The 23,827-nt window shown below is 47.7% G+C and overlaps 1 long non-coding RNA gene across 1 annotated transcript in view; it reads right to left on the bottom strand.

Annotated features, from left to right (window-relative positions):
- Positions 1 to 723: 723 nt before the first annotated feature.
- LOC119968734 overlaps positions 724 to 23,827 on the bottom strand; it is a 299,307-nt gene continuing 276,203 nt past the window's right edge. Inside the window, exon 3 of the long non-coding RNA XR_005461197.1 lies at positions 724 to 888. This is a non-coding gene — a long non-coding RNA (uncharacterized LOC119968734). The remainder of the gene's footprint in view (positions 889 to 23,827) is intronic.

Genomic DNA, 23,827 nt, shown 5'->3' with positions numbered 1-23,827 from the left:
GATAAAGAATAGAATTAAGCTTGATCCTCACAGGATATTCAGTGCCCAAGTTTATTGGCTTTTAAGCTCATGAAAGTCAAACATGGAAAAGCTGTTGCCAGGATATTAAATATCAAGAACGGCATTAAAAGATAAAAACAAATTTACAAAAAAAAATTAACGATGTAAATCTTGCAATTCCATCAAGCGCAGAATGAGTAAAAATAATTTACATTGGAAGAAACAGTCTCCATGGCTTTGGTTACAAAAGGTATATAAATAAGACCCGAGCTTACTCATAGCCCAATGCTAATGTTTGTCCTTTAATCTGCAAGAGCGCTGTAAAACAGTACAACACCTTCGTTGTCCGACAACTTTTGAATATTTTTAAAGGACTTTAATTTTTTTGCAGTCAGCTTAAACAGTATTTCTGATTCAAATGGTCAGCTATCATTCAAAGCTTACATTCAGAGAATTCTTTCACGACATGCAGATACAATTCAAATCATACCTCAACCGTCGCAAACAAAAATTTGTGTATGGAACAAATTGGGTGACACATCTGGAACACTGTTCGTGTAAATGCAACACTGGTAAACATTGGCCTTCTATACAACCCCGAAGCAGTTCTGTGTCACCAGAAGTACTAAACATTTCCCAATCAAAAAATATTAACTAGTTAAATGATCACCGGTCTTGCCTAATTTGAATGCAGTTACAATCTCTGACTGATGTAAATCATACCTGTATCATGTAGAGTTGTGCAATACGATACTCCTCAACACTCATGGGAAGAGGGATGTGGTATTCCTTTATAAGCATTTTTCCTTATAGAAAGTCCTTTCACAGCTAAAATAAAATTCCAAGGACTGCCAGCAAACCCTTCGAGCTCGTGATTCACAAACACAGCTGAAAAAAGGAACAGCAGCCTGTTAAACATTATTTTAAATAAATATTTATAACCTTCTTAACTCTATAGGTTGCATTATAACCCACCCACCTTAATTGTCTTCCTAATCCATTGGTTAAAATCCACAAAGCAGGGTCTTATCCCCACCCCTTTCACTCCATTTGTCTAAACTCTGGCACTAGTCCTTAGTTGAATACAGCTAATCTTTGTATTTTATATAACTGCTATTGCTGAAAATAAAACAGTATTTGACTAGTTGCCTTCACGTCATTCCTCTTGAAATTTTCCACGCTGCAGAATGTTTCTCAACAAGGCATTGCCCCCGAGATTGCTACGTGTTTTTGTGCTCATAAAGAACAGCTTGAGCAAATTACAGGCAGGTAGACCATCATTTACTGTGCTTTGGTTGAGAAGCATCAGTTCAGGGAGGAAATATTGAATGGTAACAGGAGGAAGATGTATCACAGACAGGAAAGGTACTGTGGCTTTATGAGGGTACAGCATCTACTAAACAATTAGATTTCAAGGAAAATAAAAACAACCCATAACATAGATAATATAAAAAATTACGTTCCAAAGGTAATTGCCAAAATTAAATAATCAAAATTGTCTTAAGTTCCCATATTTAAACTGAATTTATAATAAATGAGGTGCCTCAAAAGTATTCCCCTTAACTTCTCTGAAGGTTGTAAAAGCAGTTCATGCTCCTATGGGTACAGTACAGTTTTATTAGTTTACTCATTCTATTTCACGTCCCAGTTAGCAGCAGTTAGAAGGGAGAGTAAAAGCGGCCTGGGCTGCTGCATTCAGAGATGTTTACTACTTATCCAGTATTGAAACTCCGAGCTTCTGCTCTGAAACTCCACAAGGCAGCAGTCCCAATAGAAGCTGATTTTTGAGATACGCAATCTCCTGCTCTATCAATCCAAAGAATTATATATTGGCTTCACTGCTGCATTTGGGAATGTCACTGAACATTTATTGCTTCCCTTATTCACAGGAGTAAATGCCTATGATTTAGGCTCCCAGTCCACTGAATATCTGGCCAGCATTAGCTATGGTGTTGTGCTTCGTGTTTTCAAAGCATATTATTTTTTATAAAAACAAAGTCCTCCAATTTCATGTTGTCAAAATGTTTTCATTTTAAATGCTGCACGCTTACAACATTGCTGCATAAATTAGTTATAGAATCCCTACAGTGCAGGAGGAGGCCATTCAGCCCATTGAGTCTGTACCGGCCCTCTGAAAGAGCACCTTACCTAGGCCCACTCCCCTGCCCTGTTCCCAAAACCCCACCTAACCTTTTGGACACTTAAGGGCAATTTGGCATGGCCAATCCACCTAACCTGCACATCTTTGGAATGCGTGAGAAAACCAGAGCACCCGGAGGAAACCCACGCAGACACGGGGAGAACGTGCAAACTCCACACAGACAGTGTCCGAGGTACCTAGCACCGTGAGGCAATAGTGCTAACCACTGTGCCACGTGCTGCCCTTATGGTATATGGTACATTGATGGTAATGGTACATTTAGAGAAATTGCATAATTTATCCAACTATTCCAAGGTAGCTGCAATGAGAGAATTTGTGAAAAACACGTTTCTCCTCAGCATCAATACTTAGACACCTGTCCACCACTGTCAAGTGGAGAATTTGATTAAAAATTGCAGCAAATCGGATTGCAAATGGGGAACAGTGAGATTACTCAGGATTTCTGGCCTTGGGAGACAGATTCCTTTAATAGTCAGGGCATCGCAGAAAGCTGTAAAACAAAGGCTGACTACTTACTGTTGCACAATGTATGTTTAAACCAACAGCCATAATTATGGCCATACAAAAATACAAAAACTAGCTACTAAAGCTGATTGTTCCAAAATTCAATGGTACACGACCATAAACAATGACACATGTACCTGGTGTCCTTGCCCTTCCAGGTGGGCGAGGTTGTGGGTTTACAAAGAACAAAGAATAAAGTAAAGTACAGCACAGGAACAGGCCCTTCGGCCCTCCAAGCCCATGCTGACCATGCTGCCCGACTAAACTACAATCTTCTACACTTCCTGGGTCCGTATCCCTCTATTCCCATCCTATTCATGTATTTGTCAAGATGCCCCTTAAATGTCACTATCGTCCCTGCTTCTACCACATCCTCCAGAGCGAGTTCCAGGCACCCACTACCCTCTGTGTAAAAACCTTGCCTCGTGCGTCTCCTCTAAACCTTGCCCCTCGCACCTTAAACCTATGCCCCCTAGTAACTGACCCCTCTACCCTGGGGAAAAGCCTCTGACTATCCACTCTGTCTATGCCCCTCATAATTTTGTAGATCTCTACAAGGTCGCCCCTCAACCTCCATCGTTCCAGTGAGAACAAACCGAGTTTATTCAACCTCTCCTCATAGCTAATGCCCTCCATACCAGGCAACATCCTGGGAAATCTCTTCTGCACCCTCTCTAAATCCTCCACATCCTTCTGGTAGTGTGGCGACCAGAATTGAACACTATACTCCCAAGTGTGGCCTAACTAAGGTTCTATACAGCTGCAATATGACTTGCCAATTCTCATACTCAATGCCCCGTTTGGACGGTGATGTGCAAGGAGACTTGGTGAGGTGCTGCAGTGCATCTTGTACTCACTGTGCACCATTTGAGGAGTGTGTTTTTACACTTCCCCTCATTGGCACATTTGTGTAATTAAGAAGGCTTAAATGATCAAACTTTACTTTACATAAGCTGAGTGGTGATAAGCTTATTGGAAGGATTCCTGGACTTTGGGGTATGTTGTTAAGGAATTTCTAAAGTTGGCATGACTTGAATTGCCAAATGTTGTGATGTAGGTGTTAAGTACAGAACACATGGGTCTTGTGGAAGTGAACTGAAGTTGTAGCTAAAACACATTTAGGCTTCATCGAGTTTAGCTTGGCAGTAAAGAGAGAGGCGTGGGGGGGGGTTCATGTGTCAGGAGAGAAGAATTAGGAATAGGGCACTTGCTGGGAGAGCACTTGCCAGGAATAGGAGGTCAGCATTTGCGTACTCCATTGCCAGTTGGCAGATATTTATCATGGGCTCAGGTCAGGGGGAGCAATAATAACCCAAGATTGTTGCAGGAGTGTACCGGCAGGAAGGAAGGTGGTCTAAAGTGCGTCTACTTCAATGCCAGGAGCATCCGGAATAAGGTGGGTGAGCTTGCGGCATGGGTTAGTACCTGGGACTTCGATGTTGTGGCCATTTCGGAGACATGGATAGAGCAGGGCGAGGAATGGTTGTTGCAGGTGCCGGGGTTTAGATATTTCAGTAAGCTAAGGGAAGGTGGTAAGAGAGGGGGGGGAGGGGTGGCATTGTTAGTCAAGGACAGTATTACGGTGGCTGAGAGGACATTTGATGAGGACTCGAATACTGAGGTAGTATGGGCTGAGTTAAGAAACAGGAAAGGAGAGGTCACCCTGTTAGGGCTTTTCTATAGGCCTCCGAAAAGTTCCAGAGATGTAGAGGAAAGGATTGCAAAGATGATTCTGGATAGGAGCGAAAATAACAGGGTAGTTGTTATGGGGGACTTTACCTTTCCAAATATTGACTGGAAACACTATAGTTCGAGTACTTTAGATGGGTCCGTTTTTGTCCAATGTGTGCAGGAGGGTTTCCTGATGCAGTATGTAGATAGGCCATCAAGAGGCGAGGCCGTATTGGATGTGGTACTGGGTAATGAACCAGGACAGGTGTTAGATTTGGAGGTAGGTGAACACTTTGGTGATAGTGACCACAATTCGATTACGTTTACTTTAGCGATGGAAAGGGATAGGAATATACCGCAGGGCAAGAGTTATAGCTGGGGGAAAGGCAATTATGATGTGATGAGGCAAGACTTAGGATGCATCGGCTGGAGAGGAAAACTGCAGGGGATGGACACAATGGAAATGTGGAGCATGTTCAAGGAACAACTACTGCGTGTCCTTGATAAGTATGTACCTGTTAGGCAGGAAGGAAGTGGTCGAGCGAGGGAACCATGGGTTATTAAAGCAGTTGAAACACTTGTCAAGAGGAAGAAGGAGGCTTATGTAAAGATGAGACGTGAAGGTTCAGTTGGGGCGCTCGAGAGTTACAAGTTAGCTAGGAAGGACCTAAAGAGAGAGCTAAGAGGAGCCAGGAGGGGGCATGAATAGTCTTTGGCAGGTAGGATCAAGGATAACCCTAAAGCTTTCTATAGATATGTCAGGAAGAAAAGTATGACTAAGGTAAGAGTAGGGCCAGTCAAGGACAGTAGTGGGAAGTTGTGTGTGGAGTCTGAGGAGATAGGAGAGGTGCTAAATGAGTATTTTTCGTCTGTATTCACACAGGAAAAAGACAAAGTTGTCGAGGAGAATACTGAGATACAGGCTACTAGACTAGAAGGGCTTGAGGTTCAGAAGGAGGAGGTGTTAGCGATTCTGGAAAGTGTGAAAATAGACAAGTCCCCTGGGCCGGATGGGATTTATCCTAGGATTCTCTGGGAAGCTAGGGAGGAGATTGCTGAGCCCTTGGCTTTGATCTTTATGTTGTCATTGTCTACAGGAACTATTCCCAGAAGACTGGAGGATAGCAAATGTTATCCCCTTGTTCAAGAAGGGGAGTAGAGATAACCCCAGTAACTATAGACCAGTGAGCCTTACTTCTGTTGTGGGAAAAGTCTTGGAAAGGTTTATAAGAGATAGGATGTATAATCATCTGGAAAGGAATAATTTGATTAGAGATAGTCAACATGGTTTTGTGAAGGGTAGGTCGTGCCTCACAAACCTCATTGAGTTCTTCGAGAAGGTGACCAAACAGGTGGATGAGGGTAAAGCAGTTGATGTGGTGTATATGGATTTCAGTAAAGCGTTTGATAAGGTTCCCCACGGTAGGCTATCGCAGAAAATACAGAGGCATGGGATTCAGGGTGAAATAGCAGTTTGGATCAGAAATTGGCTAGCTGATAGAAGACAAAGGGTGGTGGTTGATGGGAAATGTTCTGACTAGTGTCCAGTTACTAGTGGTGTACCGCAAGGATCTGTTTTGGGGCCGCTGCTGTTTGTCATTTTTATAAATGACCTGGAGGAGGGCGTAGAACAGGGGTGGGCAAACTTTTCCGTGCAAGGGCCACATTCAAAAATTCACAATTCACAAAGGGCCGCATAGTATATTAAGTAAAATAATTACTTCACCCGGTTATGATTCTGGCGCCTCATATAGAACATAGAACAGTACAGCACAGAACAGGCCCTTCGGCCCTCGACGTTGTGCCGAGCAATGATCACCCTACTCAAGTCAATGTATCCACCCTATACCAGTAAGTAACCCAACAGCCCGCCTCCATTAACCTTAAAAAAAATTTTTTAAAAAAAAATAAAAAAAAAATTAAAAAAAAATTTTTTTTTTTTTTTTTTTTAATGACTTGGCGGGCCGCAGAAATACCTTTGGCGGGCCGCATGCGGCCCGCGGGCCGTAGTTTGCCCACCCCTGGCGTAGAAGGATGGGTGAGTAAATTTGCAGATGACACTAAAGTCGGTGGAGTTGTGGAAAGTGCAGAAGGATGTTACAAGTTACAGAGGGACATAGATAAGCTGCAGAGCTGGGCTGACAGGTGGCAAATGGAGTTTAATGCAGAAAAGTGTGAGGTGATTCATTTTGGAAGGAATAACAGGAAGACAGAGTACTGGGCTAATGGTAAGATTCTTGGTAGTGTGGACGAGCAGAGAGATCTCGGTGTCCATGTCCATAGATCCCTGAAAGTTGCCACCCAGGTTGAGAGGGTTGTTAAGAAGGCGTACGGTGTGTTAGCTTTTATTGGTAGAGGAATTGAGTTTCGAAGCCATGAGGTCATGTAGCAGTTGTACAAAACTCTGGTGCGGCCGCAGTATAGCGTGCAGTTCTGGTCGCCGCATTATAGGAAGGATGTGGAAGCATTGGAAAGGGTGCAGAGGAGATTTACAAGGATGTTGCCTGGTATGGAGGGAAGATCATATGAGGAAAGGCTGAAGAACTTGAGGCTGTTTTCATTAGAGAGAAGAAGGTTAAGAGGTGACTTAATTGAGGCATACAAGATGATCAGAGGATTAGATAGGGTGGACATCGAGAACCTTTTTCCTCGGATGGTGATGTCCAGCATGAGGAGACATAGCTTTAAATTGAGGGGAGATAGATATAAGACAGATGTCAGAGGTAGGTTCTTTACTCAGAGAGTAGTAAGGGCGTGGAATGCCCTGCCTGCAACAGTAGTGGACTCGCCAACACTAAACACATTCAAATGGTCATTGGATAAACATATGGACGATAAGGGAATAGTGTAGAGGGACTTTAGAGGGGTTTCACAGGTCGGCGCAACATCGAGGGCTGAAGGGCCTGTACTGCGCTGTAATGTTCTAATGTTCTATGTTCTAAGATTAGGCCTAGTGATTAAAGTAATTGTTACAGGACTGAGGATTGCCGTAAGGATTCAGTTTTGTAGATTAGTGAATGCAGTAGTGACAGGATTGCCAGGGCTAAAGTAATTGCCTTAAGAGAGCGCGAGCAGAAAACGTATGGTCACTTAGCTGGAGTAAGCTACAGACTTTGTTAGAAAGCTGTTTCCACTAGGGAGAGAGACAACACTCAGCAGGCAGCTGTGAAGTGTGTAGCTTTCACAGTTAAGGTGGACTGGAAGCCGAGGGTTGAAAAAGCATCCACATTCTGTGCGGAATCTGCACGTTCTCCCCGTGTCTGCGTCCGGTTTCCTCCCACAAGTCCCGAAAGACGTGCTGTTAGGTGAATTGGACATTCTGAATTCTCCCTCAGTGTACCCGAACAGGGGCTAGAGTGTGGCGACTAGGGGCTGGTTTAGCACAGTGGGCGAAGACAGCTGGCTTGCAATGCAGAATAAGACCATCAGCGGCCCCACCGATTCGAGAATCGGCGGCCCCACCGATTCGAGCGGCCCGCACTGCGCCAACGCGCCAATTCTCCGCACCTTAGAGAATTGCGCTCCGGCATCGGGGCATCGTGGCGTGGTTGCGTCGATTCTCCGGCCTGGCACGGGGCTCGGAGAATCGCCCCCATTATGAATGTCAGCTAAGCCAGTGAAGCTAAAATCTCCATAGATGTCCTGAGTCAAGTGACCCTAGAAGTTGGAATACACGGGAACACCATAGAAAATAGGAGAAGTAGGCAATTTGGCCCTTTGAGCCTGCTCCACCATTCATTATGATCATTCAACTCACTAACCTGTTCCCGCTTTCCTCCCCTACCCTTTGATCCCCTTCATCCCAAAAGCTATATCCAACTGCTTCTTGAAAACAAATAATGTTCTGGCCTCAACTGCTTCTGGTGGTAACAAACTCCACACGCTGACCACTCACTGGGTGAAGAAATTTCCCTTATCTCAGTCCCAAATGATTGACCCCACATCCACCTGACACCACTGTTTAAAAAAGGAGGTAGGCAGAAAGCAGGAAATTATAGGCCAGTGAGTTTAACTTCAGTAGTAGGGAAGATGCTGGAATCTATCATCAAGGAAGAAATTGCGAGGCATCTGGATGGAAATTGTCCCATTGGGCAGACGCAGCATGGGTTCATAAAGGGCAGGTCGTGCCTAACTAATTTAGTGGAATTTTTTGAGGACATTACCAGTGCAGTAGATAACGGGGAGCCAATGGATGTGGTATATCTGGATTTCCAGAAAGCCTTTGACAAGGTGCCACACAAAAGGTTGCTGCATAAGATAAAGATGCATGGCATTATGGGTAAAGTAGTAGCATGGATATAGGATTGGTTAAATAATAGAAAGCAAAGAGTGGGGATTAATGGGTGTTTCTCTGGTTGCCGATCAGTAGCTAGTGGTGTCCCTCAGGGATCAGTGTTGGGCCCACAATTGTTCACAATATTATACATTGATGATTTGGATTTGGGGATCAAGGGCAATGTGTCCAAGTTTGCAGACAACACTAAAATGAGTGGTAAAGCAAAAAGTGCAGAGGATACTGGAAGTCTGCAGAGGGATTTGGATAGGTTAAGTGAATGGGCTAGGGTCTGGCAGATGGAATACAATGTTGACAAACGTGAGGTTCTCCATTTTGGTAGGAATAACAGCAAAAGGGATTATTATTTCAATAATAAAATATTAAAACATGCTGCTGTGCAGAGACCTGGGTGTGCTAGTGCATGAGTCGCAACAAGTTGGTCTACAGGTGCAACAGGTGATTAAGAAGGCGAATGGAGTTTCGTCATTCATTGCTAGAGGGATGGAGTTTAAGACTCGGGAGGTTATGCTGCAACTGTATAAGGTGTTAGTGAGGTCACACCTGGAGTATTGTGTTCAGTTTTGGTCTCCTTACCTGAGAAAGGACGTACTGGTGCTGGAGGGTGTGTAGAGGAGATTCACTAGTTTAATCCCAGAGCTGAAGGGGTTGGATTATGAGGAGAGGTTGAGTAGACTGGGACTGTACTCGTTGGAATTTAGAAGGATGTGGGGGGATCTTATAGAAACATATAAAATTATGAAGGGAATAGATAGGATAGATGCGGGCAGGTTGTTTCCACTGGCGGGTGAAAGCAGAACTAGGGGGCATAGCCTCAAAATAAGGGGAAGTAGATTAGGACTGAGTTTAGGAGGAACTTCTTCACCCAAAGGGTTGTGAATCTATGGAATTCCTTGCCCAGTGAAGCAGATGAGGCTCCTTCATTAAATGTTTTTAAGATAAAGATAGATAGTTTCTTGAAGAATAAAGGAATAAAGGGTTATGGTGTTTGGGCCGGAAACTGGAGCTGAGTCCACAAAAGATCAGCCATGATCTCATTGAACGGCGGAGCAGGCTCGAGGGGCCAGATGGCCTACTCCTGCTCCTAGTTCTTATGTTCTGATCCTCAGACTATGACCCCTGGTTCTGAGACTCCCCCACCATCGGGAACATACTTCCCCCGTCTACCCTGTCCAGTTCTGTTAGAATTTTATAGGTTTCTATGAGACAGGCCAACACACGTGCAATGTATAGTGTCCAGCCTGCAGGCCTTGTCTAATGAAATGTTAAGTATGATCTTTATTGTCCAATAAACCTTGGCAGTTTGCATTCTAAATTAGTGATTGTCCTTTTTGCCAATATTCCTTGTTGAAACTTTTTTTTGTCTGGGGTTTAGTACCAAGTCTAAATCCTGACAGTGTGAATACTTGGAGGATGGGGAGACAATCAAGTGGGCTGCCTTGTCCTGGATGGTGGTGAGGTGCACGAGTGTTTTTGGAGCTGCACTCATCCAGGCAAGTGGAGTGTGTTTCACCAGACTCCTGACTTGTGCCTTGTAGATAGTTGAGAGGTTTTGGGAAGTTAGATGATGAGTTATGTGCCACAGAATGATGAGACAGTGTTGTAGCTAGAGGCTGGCCACTCCAGTTTAGGTTTTGGTCAGTTGTAACCTCCAGGATACTGAGAGTGGGAGATTCAGTTGCTAACACCATTGAATGTCAAGCGGAGATGGTTAGATTCCCGCTTGTTGGAGATAGTCACTGTCTGACATTTGTGTGGTGCAAATGTCACTTGCCACTCATCAGGGCAAGCCTGGATTCTGTCCAGGTCTGATTGCATGGAAATTAGAACTGCTTCAGTGTCTGAGGGGTCACAAATAGGACTGAGCACTGTGCAATCATCAGCGAACATCCCCATTTCTGACGTTATGATGGAGGAAAGGTCATTGATGAAGCAGCTGATGATGGTTTGCCCCAAGACACTATCCTTGAGGAACTCCTAGGGCTGAGATGATTGGCCCCCAACAGACTCAACCATCTTTGTGCTCGATATGGGTCCAAACAGTGGAGAACATTCCCCCCCCCCCCCCCATGGCTCCAAACAGTGGAGAACATCCCCCCCCCGCCCCCCCATGGCTCCAAACAGTGGAGAACATTCCCCCCCCCATGGCTCCAAACAGTGGAGAACATCCCCCCCCCCCCCCCGCCCATGGCTCCAAACAGTGGAGAACATCCCCCCCCCCCCATGGCTCCAAACAGTGGAGAACACCCCGCCCCCCCATGGCTCCAAACAGTGGAGAACATTCCCCCCCCCCCATGGCTCCAAACAGTGGAGAACATTCCCCCCCCCCCCCCCCCACCCATGGCTCCAGACAGTGGAGAACATCCCACCCCCCCCCATGGCTCCAAACAGTGGAGAACACCGCCCCCCCCCCCCATGGCTCCAAACAGTGGAGAACATTCCCCCCCCCCATGGCTCCAAACAGTGGAGAACATTCCCCCCCATGGCTCCAAACAGTGGAGAACATCCCCCCCCCCCCCATGGGTCCAAACAGTGGAGAACATTCCCCCCCCCCCCATGGGTCCAAACAGTGGAGAACATTCCCCCCCCCCCCCATGGGTCCAAACAGTGGAGAACATTCCCCCCCGCCCCATGGCTCCAAACAGTGGAGAGTGGAGAACATCTCTCCCCCCCCCCCACCCCCATGGCTCCAAACAGTGGAGAACATCTCCCCCCCCCATGGCTCCAAACAGTGGAGAACATCCCCCCCCCCATAGCTCCAAACAGTGGAGAACATCTCCCCCCCCACCCATGGCTCCAAACAGTGGAGAACATCCCCCCCCCCATGGCTCCAAACAGTGGAGAACATCCCCCCCCCACCCCATGGCTCCAAACAGTGGAGAACATTCCCCCCCCCCCCCATGGCTCCAAACAGTGGAGAACATTCCCCCCCCCCCCATGGCTCCAAACAGTGGAGAACAGTCCCCCCCCCCCATGGCTCCAAACAGTGGAGAACACTCCCCCCCCCCCCCCATGGCTCCAAACAGTGGAGAACATTCCCCCCCCCATGGCTCCAAACAGTGGAGAACATTCCCCCCCCCATGGCTCCAAACAGTGGAGAACATCCCCCCCCCCCCCGCCCATGGCTCCAAACAGTGGAGAACATCCCCCCCCCCCATGGCTCCAAACAGTGGAGAACACCCCGCCCCCCCATGGCTCCAAACAGTGGAGAACATTCCCCCCCCCCCCATGGCTCCAAACAGTGGAGAACATTCCCCCCCCCCCACCCATGGCTCCAGACAGTGGAGAACATCCCCCCCCCCCCCATGGCTCCAAACAGTGGAGAACACCGCCCCCCCCCCCCCATGGCTCCAAACAGTGGAGAACATTCCCCCCCCCCATGGCTCCAAACAGTGGAGAACATTCCCCCCCATGGCTCCAAACAGTGGAGAACATTCCCCCCCCCCCCCATGGGTCCAAACAGTGGAGAACATTCCCCCCCCCCCATGGGGTCCAAACAGTGGAGAACATTCCCCCCCCCCCCCATGGGTCCAAACAGTGGAGAACATTCCCCCCCCCGCCCCATGGCTCCAAACAGTGGAGAGTGGAGAACATCTCTCCCCCCCCCCCCCCCCATGGCTCCAAACAGTGGAGAACATCTCCCCCCCCCCCATGGCTCCAAACAGTGGAGAACATCCCCCCCCCCCCCATAGCTCCAAACAGTGGAGAACATCTCCCCCCCACCCATGGCTCCAAACAGTGGAGAACATCCCCCCCCCATGGCTCCAAACAGTGGAGAACATCCCCCCCCCACCCCATGGCTCCAAACAGTGGAGAACATTCCCCCCCCCCCCCCCCCCCCATGGCTCCAAACAGTGGAGAACATTCCCCCCCCCCCCCCATGGCTCCAAACAGTGGAGAACAGTCCCCCCCCCCATGGCTCCAAACAGTGGAGAACACTCCCCCCCCCCCCCCCATGGCTCCAAACAGTGGAGAACATTCCCCCCCCCATGGCTCCAAACAGTGGAGAACACCCCCCCCCCCCCATGGCTCCAAACAGTGGAGAACATCCCCCCCCCCATGGCTCCAAACAGTGGAGAACATCCCCCACCCCCCATGGTTCCAAACAGTGGAGAACATCCCCCCCCCCCCCCCATGGCTCCAAACAGTGGAGAACATTCCCCCCCATGGCTCCAAACAGTGGAGAACATCCCTCCCCCCCCATGGGTCCAAACAGTGGAGAACATTCCCCCCCCCCCATGGGTCCAAACAGTGGAGAACATTCCCCCCCCCCCCCCACGGCTCCAAACAGTGGAGAGTGGAGAACATCTCTCCCCCCCCCCCCCCCCCATGGCTCCAAACAGTGGAGAACATCTCCCCCCCCCCCCCCCATGGCTCCAAACAGTGGAGAACATCTCCCCCCCCCCCCCCATGGCTCCAAACAGTGGAGAACATCTCCCCCCCCCCCCCCATGGCTCCAAACAGTGGAGAACAACCCCCCCCCCCCCCCATGGCTCTAAACAGTGGAGAACACCTCCCCCCCCCCATGGCTCCAAACAGTGGAGAACATCCCCCCCCCCATGGCTCCAAACAGTGGAGAACATCCCCCCCCCCCACCCCATGGCTCCAAACAGTGGAGAACATTCCCCCCCCCCACCCCATGGCTCCAAACAGTGGAGAACATTCCCCCCCCATGGCTCCAAACAGTGGAGAACATTCCCCCCCCTGGCTCCAAACAGTGGAGAACATCCCCCCCCCCCCATGGGTCCAAACAGTGGAGAACATTCCCCCCCCCCCCATGGGTCCAAACAGTGGAGAACATTCCCCCCCCCCCCCCCCCACGGCTCCAAACAGTGGAGAGTGGAGAACATCTCTCCCCCCCCCCCCCCCATGGCTCCAAACAGTGGAGAACATCTCCCCCCCCCCCCCCCCATGGCTCCAAACAGTGGAGAACATCTCCCCCCCCCCCCCCCCATGGCTCCAAACAGTGGAGAACATCTCCCCCCCCCCCCCGCATGGCTCCAAACAGTGGAGAACAACCCCCCCCCCATGGCTCCAAACAGTGGAGAACACCTCCCCCCCCCCATGGCTCCAAACAGTGGAGAACATCCCCCCCCCCCCCCCATGGCTCCAAACAGTGGAGAACATCCCCCCCCCACCCCATGGCTCCAAACAGTGGAGAACATTCCCCCCCCCCATGGCTCCAAACAGTGGAGAACATTCCCCCCCCTGGCTCCAAACAGTGGAGAACATCCCCCCCCCCCATGGGTCCAAACAGTGGAGAACATTCCCCCCCCCCATGGGTCCAAACAGTGGAGAACATTCCCCCCCCCCCACGGCTCCAAACAGTGGAGAGTGGAGAACATCTCTCCCCCCCCCCCCCCCCCCATGGCTCCAAACAGTGGAGAACATCTCCCCCCCCCCCCATGGCTCCAAACAGTGGAGAACATCCCCCCCCCCCCCCCCATGGCTCCAAACAGTGGAGAACATCTCCCCCCCCCCCCCGCATGGCTCCAAACAGTGGAGAACAACCCCCCCCCCCCATGGCTCCAAACAGTGGAGAACACCTCCCCCCCCCCCCATGGCTCCAAACAGTGGAGAACATCCCCCCCCCCCCATGGCTCCAAACAGTGGAGAACATCCCCCCCCCCACCCCATGGCTCCAAACAGTGGAGAACATCCCCCCCCCCCCCCCCATGGCTCCAAACAGTGGAGAACATCTCCCCCCCCCCCCCCCCCCGCATGGCTCCAAACAGTGGAGAACAACCCCCCCCCCCCATGGCTCCAAACAGTGGAGAACACCTCCCCCCCCATGGCTCCAAACAGTGGAGAACATCCCCCCCCCCCCCATGGCTCCAAACAGTGGAGAACATCCCCCCCCCCCCACCCCATGGCTCCAAACAGGGGAGAACATCCCCCCCCCCCCCCCATGGCTCCAAACAGTGGAGAACATTCCCCCCCCCATGGCTCCAAACAGTGGAGAACATTCCCCCCCCCATGGCTCCAAACAGTGGAGAACATTCCCCCCCCCCATGGCTCCAAACAGTGGAGAACATTCCCCCCCCCCCCCCCCCATGGCTCCAAACAGTGGAGAACATTCCCCCCCCCATGGCTCCAAACAGTGGAGAACATTCCCCCCCCCCCATGGCTCCAAACAGTGGAGAACATTCCCCCCCCCATGGCTCCAAACAGTGGAGAACATTTCCCCCCCCCCCCCCCCCCCATGGCTCCAAACAGTGGAGAACATTCCCCCCCCCCCCCCCCCCCCCCCATGGCTCCAAACAGTGGAGAACATTCCCCCCCCCCCCCATGGCTCCAAACAGTGGAGAACATCCCCCCCCCCATGGCTCCAAACAGTGGAGAACATTCCCCCCCCCCCATGGCTCCAAATAGTGGAGAACATCCCCCCCCCCATGGCTCCAAACAGTGGCGAACATTCCTCCCCCCCCCATGGCTCCAAACAGTGGAGAACATCCTCACCCCCCCCCCCCCCCCCCATGGCTCCAAACAGTGGAGAACCTTCCCCCCCATGCCATTGACTGTAATTTTGCTCAGGCTCCCTGTTGCCACACCCAGTCACATGCCAAGAGCAGTCACTCTCACTTCATCTCTGGAACATGGCTCTTTAATCCATGCTGAGAACAAGGCTGGAAGGAAGTCTGGGTCCGAGTCGCCCTGGCCATTTGAAGCATCAGTGAGCAGAATATTGATGAGTAATTGCTGCTTGTTACAACACCGCTAGGGTGCGGTCAATTCCAGTCCTTGAACTGGAGTCGCAACATAATTAACAAATAATTCTTATATACTTTGAGATCTTTCGCCTTAGACTGCTCTAATGACATACAGATTTGTAAGTAAAAACACAATAACTGATTATTTACAATAAGAGATAAAACATGTATCCCTTTTGCCCTTCCCACCCGCTACCAAACACACTCAAGGCAGGTGCACACAGACTGAAGGAAAGGGGTCAAATGACAGGGGAGATATGGGCCGAGATTCTCCCCTACCCGGCGGGGCGGGGGTCCCGGTGGGACGGAGTGGCGTGAACCACTCCGGCTTCGGGCCTCCCCAAAGGTGCAGAATTCTCCGCACCCTTAGGGGCTAGGCCCGCGCCAGAGTGGCTCCCGCTCCGCCAGCCGGCACGAATGGCCTTTGGCGCCCTGTCAGCCGGGGCCAAAAGGCCCCCCCCCCCAGGACCCCGGCGGCCACCTGCGCCGCCAATCCCACTGGCACCAGACGTGCTTTGATTCCCGCCGCCGGGAACGGCCTGTCAGCGGCGGGACTTCGGTCGTGGGCCGAAGCGGGGGGGGGGTTGGAGAACTCCGCCCAAGTTGTTGATGTTGAGGTCTTTGTGGTCTACAACCTCCCACAGTTGTAACTGGCTATATGGAGAGAGATAAACTGCCTTTCCTTTTCATTTGTTCATGGGACGTGGGTGTCACAGGCTGTGCCAGCATTTATTGCCCATCGCTCATTGCCCTTGAGAGGCAGTTAAGAGTTAACCACGTTGCTGGAGTCACATGTAGGCCAGACCAGGTAAGGACGGCAGATTTCCTTCCCTAAAGGACATTAGTGAGCCAGATGGGCTTTTAACATCAATCAACAACGTTTTCATGGTCATCACTTGATTTTTTAAATCCAAATTTTTATTGAATTCCAATTTCACCATCTGCAGTGACGGGATTTGAACCTGGGTCCCCAGAGCATTACCCTGGGTCTCTGGATTACTAGTCCAGTGACAATGCCACTACGCCATCGCCTGACCCTTCAAGCTTATTAATCAAAAGAAGTGTTCATCAGGAGAGAGATATAAACGTCTCTTCAAAAGAATGTGTTTCACTCTACAAAATGGAGTCTGTCTGCGTTCGGCAGAACATTCCAGAACACCATCCACTGTGCTAGGCTAGCACTGATACCGGGGGTCTCCAGAGGCCAAACCAAACCCTGCAGGGGGGGGTTCAGTAATCATCCAAATAAACAAAAAGAAAATAACGGGAATGAGGTTTAAATAGGAGGATCCTTTTTGCAATAAATGACACCTTCCATCACTTTGCTAATAATTGCGAGCTGACAGATGGGGCAGTAATTGATCAGATTCTATTTTCCCTGCTGCTTGTGGACAGGGCATACCTGGGCCAGTTTTGTAGCTGTAAAAATTGTTTCAGCCATGTCTTTTGTTCTGATGCAGATCTGTGTCGTAGCTTCACCAAGTCCCACACATGATGGAGGATGTCTCAATGTCAATGTGGGACTTGGTCCCCACACGGACGATGCAGTGGTCACTCCTATCAACATTGTCATGGACAGAAGCATCTAGGACAAGTAGATGGGTGAGGACAGAGGTGCGGCAGGCTTTTCTCTCTTGTTGGTTTGCTCGCCACCTGCCGCAGGCCCAGTCTGGCAGATAAATTCTTCAAGACCTGGCCAGCTCAGTTAATAGGAGTGGTACCGAGCTGCTCTTGCAAATGGAGATTGAATTGCCCAACGAGAGTACATTCTGTGCTCTTGCTACCCTCAATGCAGCTTCCAAGTGGTGTTCAACATAGAGAAGAACACGATTCATCAGCTGAGGGACGGCAGTGGATAGTAATAGGCAGGAAGTTTCCTGACCTTTGTATCTCAGTTCATTCATCAATCTCCACTGAATACCCATTCAGCGCCTTTCAATATATCTCACTTAGCAGTTTACTTTCCTTCACTACCACTAGAGCTACTGAACTGAATAAAGACAACTGCAAAAGTTGGAAATTTGAAATGAAAGCAGAAAATGCTGTAAATACTCAGCAGGTCTGGCAGCATCTGTGGAGAGAGAAATAGTTAATGTTTCAGCTCAATAATTTTTCACCAATTCTGACAAAAGGTTATTGACTTGAAACATTAACTCTATTTCTCCATCTGCAAATGCTACCAGGCATGCTGAGTAGTTCCAAATTGTTTTTGAAACAAAGACCAACTGAGACAAATAATTCAACATCTGAATAATTAACTTAATGAAATATATTTGATAGCATTCACAATACATTTTAGTTGGACTGACGAGTTTCACCTCAAGATATCATCAGGCTGTGGATCGCATATTCAAAACTGATGTACAAACAATGTTTTTAAATCTCATCACCATTGAATTAATGTCAATTAATCTCTCCTGCCCTTCCTTTTGTTCCTTCTCCTCTTTTATTTTCCTGCCTTTTTGTTTGTTTTAAACCTCTTACATCTCTTAACCTTTACCAGTTATGATGAAAGATCATCAACATGAAATTTTGGATTTGCTTTCTGGACATGTTGTCTGACCTGTTAAACATTACCAGCACTTTCTGCTTTTCCAACGTTTAATGCTCAGATTGCTGGGTGTTCACCAGGTATATATGACAGCTAAAACACAACATCTGGATGCCATTTTATGAGAATGACCTTTTTCCCCCTGAACTGCATTCATCATAAATCATTAGCTGCTTTTGAATTATGAATCACCTTATGAGATATTAAGCTACAATTAAAGAATGAAATGTCTATTGACATATCTCAATGATTTAATCATCAGTGTATGTTAAGAGTTTCAAGATCATCTTTCACCAGCTCTGTGATCCAGATTAAAAGCAAATTAAAAGCGGATGCTGGAATCTGAAACGAAAGAGAAAATGCTGGAAAATCTCAGCAAGTCTGGCAGTATCTGTAGGGAGAGAAAAGAGCTAATATTTCGAGTCCGATGACTCTTTTGCAAAGCTGCTTTGATAAAAAGTCATTGGACTCGAAACGTTCGCTCTTTTCTCTCCCTACAGATGCTGCCAGACTTGCTGAGATTTTCCAGCATTTTCTCTTTCGTCTGCGATCCAGATTCATTGTCTGCATACCCCAGCTCAAATTTCAGAGAATTTTGAGTGCAGTAATTCAAAATAATTAATGTCACTGTCTCAGTTCCCTGCATCAAAAGCATAAGCAAAAGGAAAATTTAAAAGCAGCAACGTGAATGGCATTAGCACCAGCTCAACAGTGATCCAACTCAACATCATTTTAACAAAGCTCCAAATAGACTGAACACTGGTAGTTTGGTGTAGCCATACTCTCGTTAGAATGTGGGGAAAGATACACTTCTAATACTGATCAAAGTCAAACTGCACCCATGGTCAGCTCACACTGACCTCATGAGACATTGTACTTGACTAGTTAAGAATTGGGTTGGTTTCCCTTGCAAAACAAATCATTCCAGTCACATGCCAAGATCAGGTTTCTTCAGCCATTTTCTAGCATAGTGTAAATTGATGGTATTCTTTTTGAGAAATCTTCAACGTAATATTATTCAGGTGTTTTTTTCACAAATAGAATAATCCTGATCTCGTGTGACTGGTCATATATATAACAATCTCATAGATCTACTTTCAATTCATAATCAACTTTAGTTTGGCTGGCAGACTGAAATTCCCCAAAGTGGGCAATTTGCTAATATAATTTATCATTATCATTTCGAACAACAAAATAATCAAAGCACAGAAGCAGTCCATTTGGCCCAGTCTTCTGTACAAATGTCCCATCTAGTCTAATCAACCTTCCCTTCCCACTCTCCATATCTCACATAGTCTAATTTTCACTCTCCTGCCCTCTCTCAATTCACTTTATATGTCTCTCTTTCTCATGCAACTAATTTCTTTTTAACAAGTGCTAGTGGCAGAGAATTCCACATTCGAACCATCAACTGGGGAATGAAACTTTTACTAACCTTCTAATTGTGTCTTTAGGATCATACTAAGATCAGTGCCCCCTCATTTACCGATGTAAACTGGATAACATCGAACATTAGTTGGGGCGGGAGGGTTGGGGGGGCTGTGTGTGTGTTAATGGTGACCATGGGTGATCCCCAATTCCTTTTTGTCATTTGTTTATGTGAACATGCAGGCTAAAGTTTGGGGTTTGGTGGGAGGATGGGATCGTTGTTATTGACATGGGGATTGACATATTTGTTACTGATTATTGTTTATTGTTGGTGGATGTAAATTTGGGAGAAATTTTGAAAAAGGAGAATAAAAAATTATTTTTTTAAAAAGACACTTTTATGGCCACGGTAATGAGGAATATTGCTATCAGCTTTCTGGCCATGGTAATGGGGAATATTGCTATCAGACACCTTTCTGGCCATGGTAATGGGGAATATTGCTATCAGCTTTCTGGACATGGTAATGGGGAATATTGCTATCAGCTTTCTGGCCATGGTAATGAGGAATATTGCTATCAGACACCTTTCTGGCCATGGTAATGGGGAATATTGCTATCAGCTTTCTGGCCACGGTAATGGGGAATATTGCTGTCAGCTTCCTGGCCATGGTAATGGGGAATATTGCTGTCAGCTTTCTGGCCATGGTAATGGGGAATATTGCTATCAGCTTTCTGGCCATGGTAATGGGGAATATTGCTATCAGACACCTTTCTGGCCATGGTAATGGGGAATATTGCTATCAGCTTTCTGGCTATGGTAATGGGGAATATTGCTATCAGCTTTCTGGCCACGGTAATGGGGAATATTGCTGTCAGCTTCCTGGCCATGGTAATGGGGAATATTGCTGTCAGCTTTCTGGCCATGGTAATGGGGAATATTGCTATCAGCTTTCAGGCCATGGTAATGGGGAATATTGCTATCAGACACCTTTCTGGCCATGGTTATGGGGAATATTGCAATCAGCTTTCTGGCCATGGTAATGGGGAATATTGCTATCAGCTTTCTGGCCATGGTAATGGGGAATATTGCTATCAGACAGCTTTCTGGCCATGGTAATGGGGAATATTGCTATCGGACAGCTTTCTGGCCATGGTAATGGGGAATATTGCTATCAGACACCTTTCTGGCCATGGTAATGGGGAATATTGCTATCAGCTTTCTGGCCATGGTAATGGGGAATATTGCTATCAGCTTTCTGGCCATGGTAATGGGGAATATTGCTATCAGACACCTTTCTGGCCATGGTAATGGGCAATATTGCTATCAGCTTTCTGGCCATGGTAATGGGGAATATTGCTATCAGACACCTTTCTGGCCATGGTAATGGGGAATATTGCTGTCAGGCACCTTTCTGGCCATGGTAATGGGGAATATTGCTATCAGACACCTTTCTGGCCATGGTAATGGGGAATATTGCTATCAGACAGCTTTCTGGCCATGGTAATGGGGAATATTGCTATCAGCTTTCTGGCCATGGTAATGGGGAATATTGCTGTCAGCTTTCTGGCCATGGTAATGGGGAATATTGCTATCAGACACCTTTCTGGCCATGGTAATGTGTAATATTGCTATCAGACACCTTTCTGGCCATGGTAATGGGGAATATTGCTATCAGACACCTTTCTGGCCATGGTAATGGGGAATATTGCTATCAGACACCTTTCTGGCCATGGTAATGGGGAATATTGCTATCAGCTTTCTGGCCATGGTAATGGGGAATATTGCTGTCAGACACCTTTCTGGCCATGGTAATGGGGAATATTGCTATCAGACACCTTTCTGGCCATGGTAATGGGGAATATTGCTATCAGATAGCTTTCTGGCCATGGTAATGGGGAATATTGCTATCAGCTTTCTGGCCATGGTAATGGGGAATATTGCTGTCAGCTTTCTGGCCATGGTAATGGGGAATATTGCTATCAGCTTTCTGGCCATGGTAATGGGGAATTTTGCTGTCAGACAGCTTTCTGGCCATGGTAATGGGGAATATTGCTATCAGCTTTCTGGCCATGGTAATGGGGAATATTGCTATCAGCTTTCTGGCCATGGTAATGGGGAATATTGCTATCAGCTTTCTGGCCATGGTAATGGGGAATATTGCTATCAGCTTTCTGGCCATGGTAATGGGGAATATTGCTATCAGACACCTTTCTGGCCATGGTAATGGGGAATATTGCTATCAGCTTTCTGGCCATGGTAATGGGGAATATTGCTATCAGACACCTTTCTGGCCATGGTAATGGGGAATATTGCTATCAGCTTTCTGGCCATGGTAATGGGGAATATTGCTATCAGCTTTCTGGCCATGGTAATGGGGAATATTGCTATCAGCTTTCTGGCCATGGTAATGGGGAATATTGCTATCAGCTTTCTGGCCATGGTAATGGGGAATATTGCTATCAGCTTTCTGGCCATGGTAATGGGGAATATTGCTATCAGCTTTCTGGCCATGGTAATGAGGAATATTGCTGTCAGCTTTCTGGCCATGGTAATGGGGAATATTGCTATCAGCGTTCTGGCCATGGTAATGGGGAATATTGCTATCAGCTTTCTGGCCATGGTAATGAGGAATATTGCTGTCAGACACCTTTCTGGCCATGGTAATGGGGAATATTGCTATCAGATAGCTTTCTGGCCGTGGTAATGAGGAATATTGCTATCAGACACCTTTCTGGCCATGGTAATGGGGAATATTGCTATCAGCTTTCTGGCCATGGTAATGGGGAATATTGCTATCAGCTTTCTGGCCATGGTAATGAGGAATATTGCTATCAGCTTTCTGGCCATGGTAATGGGGAATATTGCTATCAGCTTTCTGGCCATGGTAATGGGGAATATTGCTATCAGACACCTTTCTGGCCATGGTAATGGGGAATATTGCTATCAGCTTTCTGGCCATGGTAATGGGGAATATTGCTATCAGCTTTCTGGCCATGGTAATGAGGAATATTGCTATCAGCTTTCTGGCCATGGTAATGGGGAATATTGCTATCAGCTTTCTGGCCATGGTAATGGGTAATATTGCTATCAGCTTTCTGGCCATGGTAATGGGGAATATTGCTATCAGCTTTCTGGCCATGGTAATGGGGAATATTGCTATCAGCTTTCTGGCCATGGTAATGGGGAATATTGCTATCAGACAGCTTTCTGGCCATGGTAATGAGGAATATTGCTGTCAGACACCTTTCTGGCCATGGTAATGGGGAATATTGCTATCAGACACCTTTCTGGCCATGGTAATGGGGAATATTGCTATCAGACACCTTTATGGCCATGGTAATGGGGAATATTGCTATCAGCTTTCTGGCCATGGCAATGAGGAATATTGCTATCAGCTTTCTGGCCATGGTAATGAGGAATATTGTATCAGACAGCTTTCTGGCCATGGTAATGAGGAATATTGCTATCAGCTTTCTGGCCATGGTAATGGGGAATATTGCTATCAGACACCTTTCTGGCCATGGTAATGAGGAATATTGCTATCAGACACCTTTCTGGCCATGGTAATGAGGAATATTGCTATCAGCTTTCTGGCCATGGTAATGGGGAATATTGCTATCAGACACCTTTCTGGCCATGGTAATGAGGAATATTGCTATCAGACACCTTTCTGGCCATGGTAATGGGGAATATTGCTATCAGCTTTCTGGCCATGGTAATGGGGAATATTGCTATCAGCTTTCTGGCCATGGTAATGGGGAATATTGCTATCAGCTTTCTGGCCATGGTAATGGGGAATATTGCTATCAGCTTCCTGGCCATGGTAATGGGGAATATTGCTATCAGACACCTTTCTGGCCATGGTAATGAGGAATATTGCTATCAAACAGCTTTCTGGCCATGGTAATGGGGAATATTGCTATCAGCTTTCTGGCCATGGTAATTGGGAATATTGCTATCAGCTTTCTGGCCATGGTAATGGGGAATATTGCTATCAGCTTTCTGGCCATGGTAATGGGGAATATTGCTATCAGCTTTCTGGCCATGGTAATGGGGAATATTGCTATCAGACACCTTTCTGGCCATGGTAATGGGGAATATTGCTATCAGACACCTTTCTGGCCATGGTAATGGGGAATATTGCTATCAGCTTTCTGGCCATGGTAATGGGGAATATTGCAATCAGCTTTCTGGCCATGGTAATGGGGAATATTGCTATCAGACACCTTTCTGGCCATGGTAATGGGGAATATTGCTGTCAGGCACCTTTCTGGCCATGGTAATGGGGAATATTGCTATCAGACACCTTTCTGGCCATGGTAATGGGGAATATTGCTATCAGACAGCTTTCAAGCCATGGTAATGGGGAATATTGCTATCAGCTTTCTGGCAATGGTAATGGGGAATATTGCTGTCAGCTTTCTGGCCATGGTAATGGGGAATATTGCTGTCAGACACCTTTCTGGCCATGGTAATGGGGAATATTGCTATCAGACACTTTTCTGGTCATGGTAATGGGGAATATTGCTATCAGACACCTTTCTGGCCATGGTAATGGGGAATATTG

This window comes from Scyliorhinus canicula, chromosome 1 (assembly GCF_902713615.1).
Source record: "Scyliorhinus canicula chromosome 1, sScyCan1.1, whole genome shotgun sequence".
NCBI lineage: Eukaryota > Metazoa > Chordata > Chondrichthyes > Carcharhiniformes > Scyliorhinidae > Scyliorhinus > Scyliorhinus canicula.
Note: the sequence above shows the minus strand (reverse complement) of the source record. Positions and strands in the feature narration are given on the sequence as shown.